The sequence below is a fragment of the Tubulanus polymorphus genome, chromosome 9 (assembly GCF_964204645.1).
Source record: "Tubulanus polymorphus chromosome 9, tnTubPoly1.2, whole genome shotgun sequence".
Lineage (NCBI taxonomy): Eukaryota > Metazoa > Nemertea > Palaeonemertea > Tubulaniformes > Tubulanidae > Tubulanus > Tubulanus polymorphus.
The window spans coordinates 10,904,699-10,918,068 of record NC_134033.1 but is presented as its reverse complement, the minus strand read 5'-3'; positions in this window follow the sequence as shown (position 1 = coordinate 10,918,068).

The following is a 13,370-nucleotide window of genomic DNA, read 5'->3' as shown; positions in this document are numbered from 1 at the left end:
ACAGCACACTTTCAAAAACATTGATCACACTCTAAATATAGGTAAACACCTGGCTGGACAGATGGATTCCATTTCGGCAAAACCACCATAACAAGCCTAAACCACTGATGCCTAAACCACTAAAGCCTAAACTGTTTCATCAAACCAAGAATTGGGACTTCATCATAATTCAGACTTAAGTCAGTCGAAATTAGCTGTAATGTTCCCTTCTATAACGTGAAGTGTCAGTAATATTTAATGTAAAGTATTTCTGTGCACAAACTCATCAAAAAGATTATAACCTACATTAATAACTCGACTCATTAGTGAATCCTTCAATTAACAGCTGATAATTGGAGCCGTTAATCCTGAAACTCGTGAACTTTTTGCAAGTTGTCGCAAATACGTGAATATAAAGAGCTCTCTAAAGCGTCTGCTATCAGGGGTGCAAAAAATCAATAAAACAGTGCTGAGCGAGCGAGCCCTTCACGAGCCTCTCTCTCAACGCTGACAGCAGCGCCAGATCAATAAAATACATTATCATCATTTAAAGTGATCTTCAGTTCATACGACTGCGAATTTTACTTCCAAAAATACATAAAAACACCTGATTTTTACCTTTAAACGTGTTGTATCTGGGATCAATCGGGAATTCGTTCGTATTCCGAATGTTGTCGACGGATTTATCCGAACGTCGTCTCTAGTTACGAGATACTTGAACAAATCGTCTGCTTAGTTCTAGGCTCCGCACAACCTCCAGCAGACATGACATCACCGGCGTGGCGTATCATTACCGAATGATTTCATTGGACGTTGGAATACGAGAAGCTACGAGAAAAAACCTCATGACACCTGCATTTTTCATAGACGGGAGAATGCAGCACCGGCCAAACACAGCCAGTTCCTCGGTGTGTTAATTCCGCTGAGAAGTTATTTTTGTTATTACCGCCCAATTGTAAATTAGTCGACCAAGAGGAAAAACAAATCGGCAATAACTTAAGACCGGTTACATTGTTAGATTATCCCACAAAATCAAAATCATGATCTCAGACAGTGCTTTTTAAAGCTCCTTGACTCAAACCCAGACTCACCTAATGTATCCCTTTTTAGAAGTTTCCAGCATAAATTACTGACATCGGAAATAACAGTTTGATTGACAAGGAAGGAACAAGAAATCATTCTGATATTGAGATTATTTCGATATTTAGTAGTAATTGAGCTCTCAAGAATAGTAACTAACTAGCAGTCTGTTGACTGCACGAACAGGGCCTGGTGCAAATACACTACAACGTCCTAATTCTTAGCCTGAACTCAATCGGCAACCAGACCAGAAAAAGAGTTCTGAATCGAAATACTATTCCTTCATGAACGCCGAAATAACATCATTCAGGGCACCCTCTCATTTTACAGCCAACAATATCTTTTTGTGATCCTCTTATTTGTTGTATTTCATCGGGCATCAATACCTACCAATATCAACCCTAGTGCTGATAGAAAGAATGCCTAGTTACAAACTGAATGTCTGTTAGTCTGCATGTATTTATTCTTATCACACATATAACAAAACAGCAAGAAGTGTGTGAATTTTTTCTCATTTGGAGGAAACCAATCCTCGAGATGTCGGTTGGTCTTTAACTGTTTCAGTGTTTTACATGGAAAAACAAAGTGAACTCTGAAGATGATATACCGCCCTCAAAAATAATCTCGAGCTTTTTTAGCTCTATCCGCAGAATTAGTAGAACATTAATCTCAGGCTTTGCTCGTCTAGCCAGGGGTATGAAAATATTTTAGCCGTTTTTGATGAGATTCACAAAGCGATGCTGTCCGGTCCAATGGGAATCATAATCAGCGTCTTCAACTGGTTAAAATGTGATCACCACTACCCCTCAGAGAACTATCTTTGATGCCACAGATTCAAACCAATGAAATCTGGATTAAAAAGATGAGAATATTTTTTTTGAAACTAATTTTTTATCCTTCAACCAGCTGTAAAACTGGCCGAGTAAATTCGTGAAAAATTGACTGACTGCTAACACAAGAATGCGACCCATGAATCCCAAATACATGAGACCAGAATGTGAAAGACTGAATGATGACTGACTACTAACACCAAGATTCAAACCAATGAACCCTGGATTGATGAGAGACCAATATTTGAATGCTGAACAGTCAGTGAACCTCAAACTTGTGATTGCGTTCACATCAATATCATTGGACAGCTCATTCTCCCCACAACCTCCCTAAAATAATTCCTGTATTGTTATAAATCTGTAGTATTAAGGTTTTTCAGTGCAAACCGTGATGAAAAAGAGAGGAAAGTTACTCACAGCAGCAACAATCGATTTAAAAAAAAAAACAATGACAATGCATCTCACTAGATGAACTAAGAACTAGTCATCAGCATCATTGACTGCGTTAGTCAACACACAACATACGATAACAATGTGACTGGTACATAATGATGTCAGATGCAGCAGTACCTGATTAACAGGTGACGCATCATACCCCCAACCCCTCACCCCAAACAGCCGCCAACCCCCTCCCCCCACCCACGATGCGTACGAATACGCATACAAATGCAGAGACAATAAGAGAACAATAATATTATTGCAATGAGATTCATTTTCAAAACCATTCAAAGTTTAATAGGATTGACATAATTCGTCAAAATTGTCCGAAATTCATATAAGTCGATCCTATTAAAAACAAACCTAGAAACAATGATTTTTCTGTTGTTTGAAAGAGATTCCATGACAGATGTCGTATTCTAAGCTTTACCCGGAGCCACCCATTCATGTCAACGATGATTTGGAAATTCTCGGAGCCCTAGAATTGAAAACTATTCTTGGGCTCAGGCTTGAACTCTGAAATAACCATGCGTTAGTTCCCATTTCATTTTGGATGTGTTGCATCTAGGGCCAACAGCTAAATTTTGGCAAAACAGTTTTTGAATTTTTACCGAGCCCTCAGTCATGAGGTCATCTGTAAGGTTGTCACCGAAAAAACATTCTTTAGTGCATAGTTCTGCCGCGAGGTGGCGCCTATTCTTTGCACTGCACAACCCCCATACTAACATTGTACCCAAATTTCATCAAGATAGACAGACCAACAGACAGACCGACCGGCTGACAGACAGACCGACCGACCGACAGACAGACAGACAGTCATACCGACAGACAGATACACACCGATGGACTGTATGAGAGTATGGGTCTCACCAAAAATACATTTATGTATTTTTGGTCTCACGGAAACCTGAGAACCAATTATCAATTATGATTTATCAAATTTGGATAAGGTAGGGGTAAGTACCGAGCTGAGTTGTACAAAGCTTCCAGCTTAAAAATTATTTGCATTCATTCATTTTGATTAATCCTCTACAAATTTGTCTTCTGGCGACATAAAGAAACCCCCGAGGTTCCGCAGTTTGTCTTAATACTATCAAAACTATTGACCGCACGTCGTCGTCAGTGGCGACGTTATTGACGACGAGCAGACGGTTACCGACGGTTACTGACCGGCGGCCATTATCCAATGACGAAATGATTTTCCTGCCGGTTATTCGCGCATCGTTGCTCGTCCACCCTACACATAAATAACCCATTACAATTAGGACGAGTAGACCGACTACAAATCACGCGGGTAAAGAAACGCGTCATCCACCATCCGTTCGGCTGCCGATCGTCGGTTCCAATCAGATTAGAACAAATTCCGAACCGAGCAAAAGATTGATGACGCAATCGGCGTTAAACGATCGTATGATCGTAGACCTCGTAGACGACTCATTTGTCTTCGGATCGGTAACAATAACTACGGGCGCGGTTTGTTGCTGCTGCTGAGTTAATTCCGAGACTCAGGTCGCCAGCGGTAATTTGAAGATTATTCCAGTGACAGTGAGTGATGTCACTCGTTGTCTAGACACTTGTGTGTAAGGTAACCCCTGCACACCAGTATCGTAAGGTAACCCCTGCACACGGGTATCGCAAGGTAACCCCTGCACACCGGTATCGAAAGGTAACCCCTGCACACAGGTATCGTAAGGTAACCCATGCACACAGGTATCGTAAGGTAACCCCTGCACACCGGTATCGAAAGGTAACCCCTGCACACAGGTATCGTAAGGTAACCCCTGCACACAGGTATCGTAAGGTAACCCCTGCACACTGGTATCGTAAGGTAACCCCTGCATACCGGTATCGTAAGGTAACCCCTACACACGAGTATCGTAAGGTAACCCCTGCATACCAGTATCATAAGGTAACCCCTTATAGCAGCAGTCAAATTATTCAGAATGGTCCCTTACAATTCCGGGGGCAATTTTCACTATAGATATTTGGCAAATGGTTAGATACGCTGGAGTTGCTAACTTTCACTTTGCGCAATTAAAATGAACCCTTATTAACTTAGTGAAACAGGCTGTAACGCTGATGGTCAGTCCTAGTTTGACTAGACGCAACGCGCTGCTGAGAAACGTGCCGGATATTTTTTGTATTAGTCACGGCGTATAGAGAGAGGACGGAAGAACGCAGTTTGTCAGTTAATGGCCGCGATCGGACCATTAACCACCGGACAGGTGATGTGTATCGTTGCGATAACGGCAACCGAACACGGCATCCAATCACCCCCGGGGACGACGACAGCCTCACCGGTCGCACGCCGGAAATATGCAGTATTACAAACGATTCTATCATTTGTCTTTTTGTCACGCCGACAAAAGGTTTAATTTTTCATACTCAATATTCAGTCGAGTGGAGATCAATTTACCTGCGTTTTGTGAGGTAAAATATTTATAAACGCGCAACTATTTCAAGCTTTCAGCAACCGGCCTTGTTCTGTACACATAAGCCGGGGGGCCAGGGGGGATGTTGAGGTGTATTGTTGCGGATCACCCTGATTCTGAATATTGCCACTTGTGAGACGACGTACTCAACACATTAGGCAGTTTTTCTAGCGGTTGAGAACTGGTATCAGTCACGTGACCGATCACGTGACCGATTCAGTCACATGACTGATCACGTGACCAATTCGACTTGATATTTCTTGAAACGTCCGCTGACAACAAACGATGCAATTTCCGCGAAGAATCCACTCCTAGTTCTAGAAATTTCCCTAATGATTCACCGAGGGTGGATCGCACCTACTGAGCCGTACTCGTGGATGAACAGAGCTCCAATATAAATATGATCCTCTTATTTCCAATGTGTGGAAATTTATATTTGAATTTAAAATCAAACACAAATGCTCGGATTGTATCTGGAGCTGGTAAAAGTTCAGAACGTCCCACCGTTCTGTTTCGCTCCCGGCAGGTGTGATAGGTTAATAGTAAGGGACACCAAATCCAATCCAATAAATCAGAGGGACAATCCCTATTTCTTTAAGATCAAAAAGTTGATTGCATCCAGATGGATCTGGCGCAGACACACTAGATATCTAGAAGTATGTTTGGAATTGTCAGCATATTTATCCAAACATGCCTGATACCAGGTATCAGTAAGTTTGGTTTGCAGGCTCAGGTATCTTGATCGTTAGCACGAATTTGCAGACACAGACACATGGATACACTAAGCGATATAAATCACCTAGTGTATCCATCCCTGTGTCAAATACCAGCTTACGGTAAACATTTCAACAACTGGCTCCAAAAGTGTATCAAAATACGAAGGTTCAGCAAATTCTGAGGAAAACAATAGCCAAAACTTATTTCCTGTACTCTCTTTAATTCATTAGGTTTCTATAGTTACTGGTTTAAATTCCCGACATGCAAATGAAATGAGGACATTAAATACCAGAACACCAAAAAAGCCAAATCCTCTAATAAAATCCATTTTGGCACACTAAAACAAAGATCTTATGCTTTGGCACCAAAAAAGGTAAAATCTTCTTAAAATAATCAGTTTTTGTTCACTAAAACAAATAATTTCTTATTATTATCAAAGAATATTCATACTTTGTTTTTCCATGTTTTGGTGTTGGCAGGAATTTTACATTATGGCTCAAATCAGTTATCAGAAGAAATATAGAATGGAACAAACCTTCTCCAGCCTGCCGGTATTTTGTATGCAGGAAGTAACCAGAAAGGGATTTAGTTGATATAAACACCTACACGTCTGACTGTCCGTCTGTCAAGTGGATCGCATGACCTTGGAGGAGTTCATTGCCTGAAAGAAATGACTAATGTATCAAATAAACGATGAAGACTCAGTATGAAACCTGTTGCTTGACACTCAAAACAAAAAACTAATGCATATCTCATCGATCAACTCTAACTTTCATAACCATCTTTAGCATATCATCATCCGACGCAGCAAATTCTCTACTGCATGTTACAGATATATTTATAACATAACATCAACTCCGGACGATAATTAGCATTGAAAGTATCGATACAAGTGACAAAAATATCAAAATATCAATTCAGCAATATTCAATATAAACATAATTTCCCTGTAATATAAGTCAAATTTTTAACAAAGTTAGGAGACGAAAACATTTTGAGATAAACGGCTGCTAATCTGTTACTGATTAGGTAGGAACGTGAAATTTGATGATGTCATCACGCGACATTAGTCAGCCATCTTTTTTCCGGTTGGTTATGGATCGAATGAATATAGGTGCGTATCCTCGATACTAAATGACAAACGAATCAATAATCATGGAGCGTTAATGGCGGCAAATAATTTCATTAATGGAGCCCTAATTGACGTCGACATTAACAGCATTTTTTAATCAACGCACAGTGCAAGGACTAGACAAGAGAATACACGATCCCCAGGCGCACTCAATTTCATCTGGTGAACAACTCACCCGCCCCCTCCCCTTGAATTAATCACTTTTAGTAGGTGGAGATCTAACCCATGAACGCTGAAGTTGGTCTAGTCGCCGTGGCCTAAAAAAATACCGGTCGTCTTATTCAAATTTATCGCCGAGTATCAAGAGATTTTCTGGGGTTGTGATGTTTGAATGAGATCTGTAGATTTAAACTTTCATTAATCATGATAAAATTTAAACAGCTTTGAATAGTTGATGAAATCCTGGTAAGGAGCAAGAGCAAGACAAAACCGGAAAACTGAAACCAATTTGTGGTTAACTATCACTTGTTTTGCCGTAGCAAACCGACAACACAAAGGTCAGCCATTTTGTCATCAGTCACGTCATCTGTATGCTGATGCTGATTGGTTATTACGTGCCTACACTGACCATCACAACAACCGACACCATACTTTCAGTAAACCACGTTTCCAGTTTTGGACCACCGAACCAGCAAACTGTCTAGTTCTCGTCGCTGGTTTATTTCTTGCTGTTCTAACCCTAAGGAATTCCTTCAAATAAAGAAGCAGGGATGGGTGATCTAAATGTGATATCAAATCCTGAAAGCCGCGACGAACGCCTTCTATTTCCGTCTACCCAGCATCAGTACGACTAATGCGAGGGTATAAATAATGTTCCACATCTCATGGAGTTCGTACACGGCAATAAAAGGTGCTAATAGCCAGTCCTGTAGGAATCAGCCGGCTGATAGCTATTGACCTTGACAAGATAACGAAACGATAATCATGAAATATGTCTGTTTCAACGAAATTATTTTCCCATAAAAATGCGACGTGACAAAAAAGCTCCGCGCAACGGCTTCGAGTAAATCTACGGCAAACAAATCAAAAAATCCTCACTAAAAGATGGGAAAATTGTCCACCAGCCTCGGTTAAGTTTTGGAGCCCAGCACTGAGTATGATCTAAGATTGTGGATCAGTACACAATAGAATTATGCCACGAGTAACATATATGAAATGCTATATAACGAGGGCTAACTGAAAATCAGAAACAGAAAAACAGCGAAAATACCAATGAAAAAATGTCTCTCCAGTAAAAAAATTGCTTTCGCCGGCAAAATGGCAGAAAGATATTGATGATGAAACATAAAATTGAGTGCATCAGAAAAAGTGCACATAAGTGGTACTCGTTTGTCGTGGATATACCAGAGACGCGACGAGATTATAGAACACGGCTAATTCTAGACAAATACTCCATCGTATATTCTTGAAATGACAGGTGATTTGTGAGCTGGTAGTTAGGTGCGTCGTATATACAAAACATCCCACACAGCAGCCAGCAATCAACGCGAAAAATCAACTGAATCCTGCAGGAAAAAAATGATGAAAATCTGAATTCTTGTTTGAAAAATTTACTGAATATTTTTTCTAAAACTCGCTCCACCCACTGAGTGACCAGAGAAGAATCTTTGACCAAGAAACTCAGTCGCCACCAGGATTTGAAACCATAAACCCTGAATTGACGAGACCTGAGACTTGCGGCTTAACCCACTCAGCCACAACACCTCTTTACAGAAATGCCCTTTGGAATGACCAGTTTTATATTTCTGATCATTCCACCGTGATTTACCATTTCAGCTACTGAAATATCTGTATAGACGGTAAACCATTTTCATGGACAAACAGTGACAATTATTATGGAAAGAACAATTGCACTGTAACCAGTTAACACAACTTTGAAACTTTCTCACATATTATCTTATAGACCTCATACGACAGCTACTGTTGGTAATACTTTTTTTCCAGTACAGCTCCACGGTCCCTGGTCAACGCTAATATACATTTTTCATTTATTCATGAGCAGCAGCCGTGCGTCTGCCCGTGCTGACGAGTAGAGTGGTAAACCGGTTTGCCTAGCAGTATACTGGTAACGTGATCGCCGTCAGGTACTCCACCAAAGTAAGATTCATGATGATTCTCGACGAGTGAAACAAAACATTTGTTTTACGTTTCGCGCGGCTATTTTTGCATATGGCAAAAGAGGAAACTAATTTCTCATAAATCTTGCTCTAATCTTGATTAAAGTCGCGTAGAGTTTTAATTTCAATATATCGTTTAGTCTTTCAATTTATTCATGGATTATTATCATAGATTTCCGCCTAACTTAATCTAGATCATTATATCTTGCATCGTAGTAAAACATATAACCTGGACGTTAAAAAATGTCATCCCTCAAATAGCGCTACCGTTAAAGAAATTGTTACAAAGCAAATAACGAGTCAAAGCTGAAATCACGGAATTGACTAGCTGTGGCCTCGGTTTTATTCCGACGGCAACCTTCACGAAAGGTCACGCCGAGCTAGGTCGTCTGGGAGTAAGAGAAAGAGATGTAATTAACATTATTTCATCATTTATCAACCTTGCTTCAGACTACAGCTCGATGCGATGCAATGTTTTTACTGACTGACTCGTATCAGACAGATTCGATGTCCGTGTCATCCAAGGAGCCACCGCTCCCCGAGTCATCCAAGGAGCTACTGCTCCCCGAGTCATCCAAGGAGCCACTGCTGCCCGACCACAGTGCCCCATAGGAGCGACTGAGTGAATTCCAAGATCACATCAGGCCCGTAACTAAGGGGGGATTCCGGGTTCGAAGAAAGTCCAAGCTTATGAAGGCAGTTCCGCTCATTAACATGGGTAAAGCATTACATTCTGCGCCATAAAAACAGCATCACCTGGGAACCTTTTCTATCTTCCATACGCACATTTTCATCTTATTTGTTAACTGAATAGGGGGGGGGAGGGATAAGTTTTATAGACATTAATCTCAAAACCACGAGTTAACTCAAATAATCAGGACAACCACTTTCTGCCCATTTAAAAATTACCCGAGTTTTCCCTAATTTTTCCATGTGATTCCTGGAGTAGAACAGTTAGTACATGCAGAGACCAATAAAAATATAAGGACTCTACAAGAACTCAACTGTTAAGATTGCACTTTAAAAAGGTCGCAAGTACTTTTGATTTCAAATTATGAATTTTTTTTAGTTTGAACAAGAAATATGAATATAAGATATGAAAGATTACTAAATAACACTCACTTTGCAATCAAACAGAATTTAATAAATCATTAATTATCAACTTAAAACTTAAGGAAGTCAAAAGTAAAGGGTTCAGTTGAAATCAGCCGATAAAATTGGCCCCTGGATCATAGGTGCAGCTACATATACTTACTGTGAAGACTGAAAAATGTAAAATTCCCCAGGCTGAACTCGGGTAAATCAGCCCTGGTTCTAAAAAAGTAGTTATTGTGAATGTACACGATGAAACCCGATACGCAGACTGTTCTGTCTGCTAGTGAATTATGTACCTTTCTCTTTTAAATCTAAAGTAAAAACAATCAGCTTTCACAAAATGGCTGTTAGAAAATCTATTTTGCAGAATTCTCATTGTGGGGGTTTAACCAATCATTTGAGCTTTGGTGAATCAAGGTCAACCATGAGTAACCATGGTAATATGAACAGACAGATGAACTGTCTGTCAATTCTAATAATTACGAATGACCAGAGAAGAATATACTGGTGAAAAATGTCTTATCATTTACAGGAAGTTAGTCCCTGCAGTAAGGATCATTCCATGAATTCATAAAGCTGACAGATTTACTAAGAACTGTTTTAAATTATTTTTTTGAATTCATATAGGACTCTCTGGGATACCTGTTCATATAAGGCAGTGTGTGGTGTAGTGAGGCCGAGTGGTGTGGATGATGAGTGGTGTGGATGATGAGTGGTATGGATGATGAGTGGTTAAAGATGTAAGTTGTGGGGAACAATATGGCTGAGTGGTTCAATTTGGAGGGTTTGAGGTTTGTTGACGTTTGTGGGGAACGGTGGTGAGTGTTTGACCCTCGAATGCCAAGAAGAGCAGTAGTGGTATTATCGAAAAAAAACCAAACCATATTAAGAAACTTTGCCCCTAGTTCCAGTCTATTTAGAATGCCATAATCGCTAAGCCCAAAATCAACAGCATGTACCAAAAGAACCAATCATTAAACGAAGAAAAAAGCACGAAAAAAGTACATTCTATTACTATTGCATAACAGGTTTCCTTCAAGCGATGCATAAAATTCAATCAGAATGACGTAAAGCCGTTACAACTCGCCTTCCAGCCATCAATCATTCTCAAAGATGACAGAAAACAACGCGGCAAATAAAAAAAACGAACTTCCGATTCGGTAGTGAAAAATTCAAATCACAAACCAACAAGTTTTTTTTCATATCTATCGTTGTCATTTCATTAACTATATCGTAACTATCGGCCTGCACAGATTTAGATTTCCAACACGGAATTAATAGATTTCCTTCATAATTCCTTCAGTCCGACTCACATGATCTTAGTTCGAAGACAATTATAGCTCACAGCTCCTGCAAACACGGTTTCGGCTTCACTAGCGACTGAAATACAACTCCTTCCAAAAGGCAAGATCAAAGGGGAAACAGTGAAATTATGCGCACCACTTGGCCAGTGATGAAACGGCTTGATGTCATATTTGCATGTTAACCCTTTCAGTGCGTATACACCGCAGTGCGGTGTACGAATCGGTGATGGATTTTGCTGGTACACCGCACTGCGGCGTATTGATTTAATTAGTAATTACTAATTATTTCTCTTGAAAGATGGCAGCACATGTCAAACATAGTGAAATATCAGTAACTAACGATACACTGCACTGCGGTGTAGACACACTATAGTGCTATTCCTGTTATTCAACACACTAGGGCGGAATTTTTCAGAATTTTAAAATTATCTTCAGCACTATAGGGTATTAATTAGCCAGCACTGAAAGCGTTAACCTTTATTGTTCTCAACTGAGAATTAAAAATCTATAGCCCCATGTCTATAAACTACGTGCTCAACTGGAAGCTTCTTCGAACACCATTTCAGCTCCACATTGAGAGCTTTGAGCTCAACCTACTTCCAAACCAGTTTCAGCTCAGTCTCTACGAAACATTCACGGTCAATGTGATCAGGCAAATACTTATAACTTTGTCCAACGCTATTTCATCCCTGCATACACGAGCTACGAGTTCAGTGATTTGGCTATCAAGCATGTTGAATACCTATCGAAAAAAGGGATGGAAACTGCGTTAAATTTCTGGAGTTGGTGTAATGACATAAGGAAAAGATGCACTGAAGTACTTTGGAACAGTTTGGCAACTAATCTTATTCTTTCAAGAGATTGTACCCTTTGTCTAAATGGATAAGATGGTTATTTCAAATGTTAAGAGATTGAGTGGAATTTTCAACCTCAGATAAGGTAACGTAACTGGTAGTTAAACCATTCTTTCATGACAACGCTACAGGGCTAGTTATAACAAGTGTTCAAATACGCAGCAACTGGTTCTTGTGACATCTAAGATGTCTTAAACTAGCTGAAATGAAACATCTGGGTCCAGTTCCACAGTTCGGAGTTAAGATTTGACCCTGAGTTAACTCATTGAAAATGAACTATTTTTAACTCACAGTTAACTCTAACTCACAACCGTGGAACTGGGTCCAGTATATCAGACTTACCATTAAACGCCCTGTCCTGGTCATCACAAACTTACTGTAGCCACATAACAACACATGATGATGCACCAAACATAAACTTCGTGTTCCGATGATAATGCAGTGGTATAAGTGGTTATAGTAATGCGGTGGTATTACCCGGGGTGGGTCGGCAGTGAGGTGTTCGCTTTGTATTGAAACATTTTTGCCAAGTTTCAACGGTTGCCTAGTGATAGATATTCTTGAAGTTGCGATGCCAATCAACGAATGAATGGACCGAGTATGAGTCGCATCATTGGCGTGAGTTGAAGAGGGAATGACTACGACTGAATTGAAGTTAGTCTGTTCTTTGTCACGGTGTTTATCAATATTTTTGCTCCAGACAATTGGAAGAGAGTATAGCCGAACGGTCTACCGTTGTTGCGCTGTTTGAAGCATATGGAAAAAGTAGTTTTGATTGTTAATGAAATAAAGATATTTTTCAATTGAATGTAAGCCTTGCATTCAGCTCTATACATCCAGGTCAGGAACTCGCTGACAAAAATTATATAACACACATAATACAAAGCCTCTTCCGAATAAAGATACGAAGTCTCCATTTTCTCCAAACCAAAAATGATTAGAATTCTGAAACCTCGAGTTTATATTATACTACATTGAGGAGGAATTTCTTGATATAAAAGCAGCATTATTTATACCATGTGACTCTGAATGATTTTAATTGAAATGGAAAATATTTAAATATTTTTCCGGGGTAGGCGACAACTTGTGGTAAGCAGAGTCTATTGTATCTGGACAAAATGGTAGCGACTTTCTGAGGTCTGATCGATTACGAAAGCTGAGGCTTATAGAACAATGGTGAATTCTACTCTCAGCTTCCAAATGCCAACGACCTTTGAATGTGATATTTTTCATTTGCGCCTCAAAAAATCAGACAACGAAATGAAGGGAATGTTGTGTACTTGTTGAGGATGTATCTCTACATCGCCTCCGACACAGCGCGGGGGAGGGGAGCATGCAGGTAAATAAAGATAACACTGAGATAGACAGATTATGAACAATGCACAAAAACAC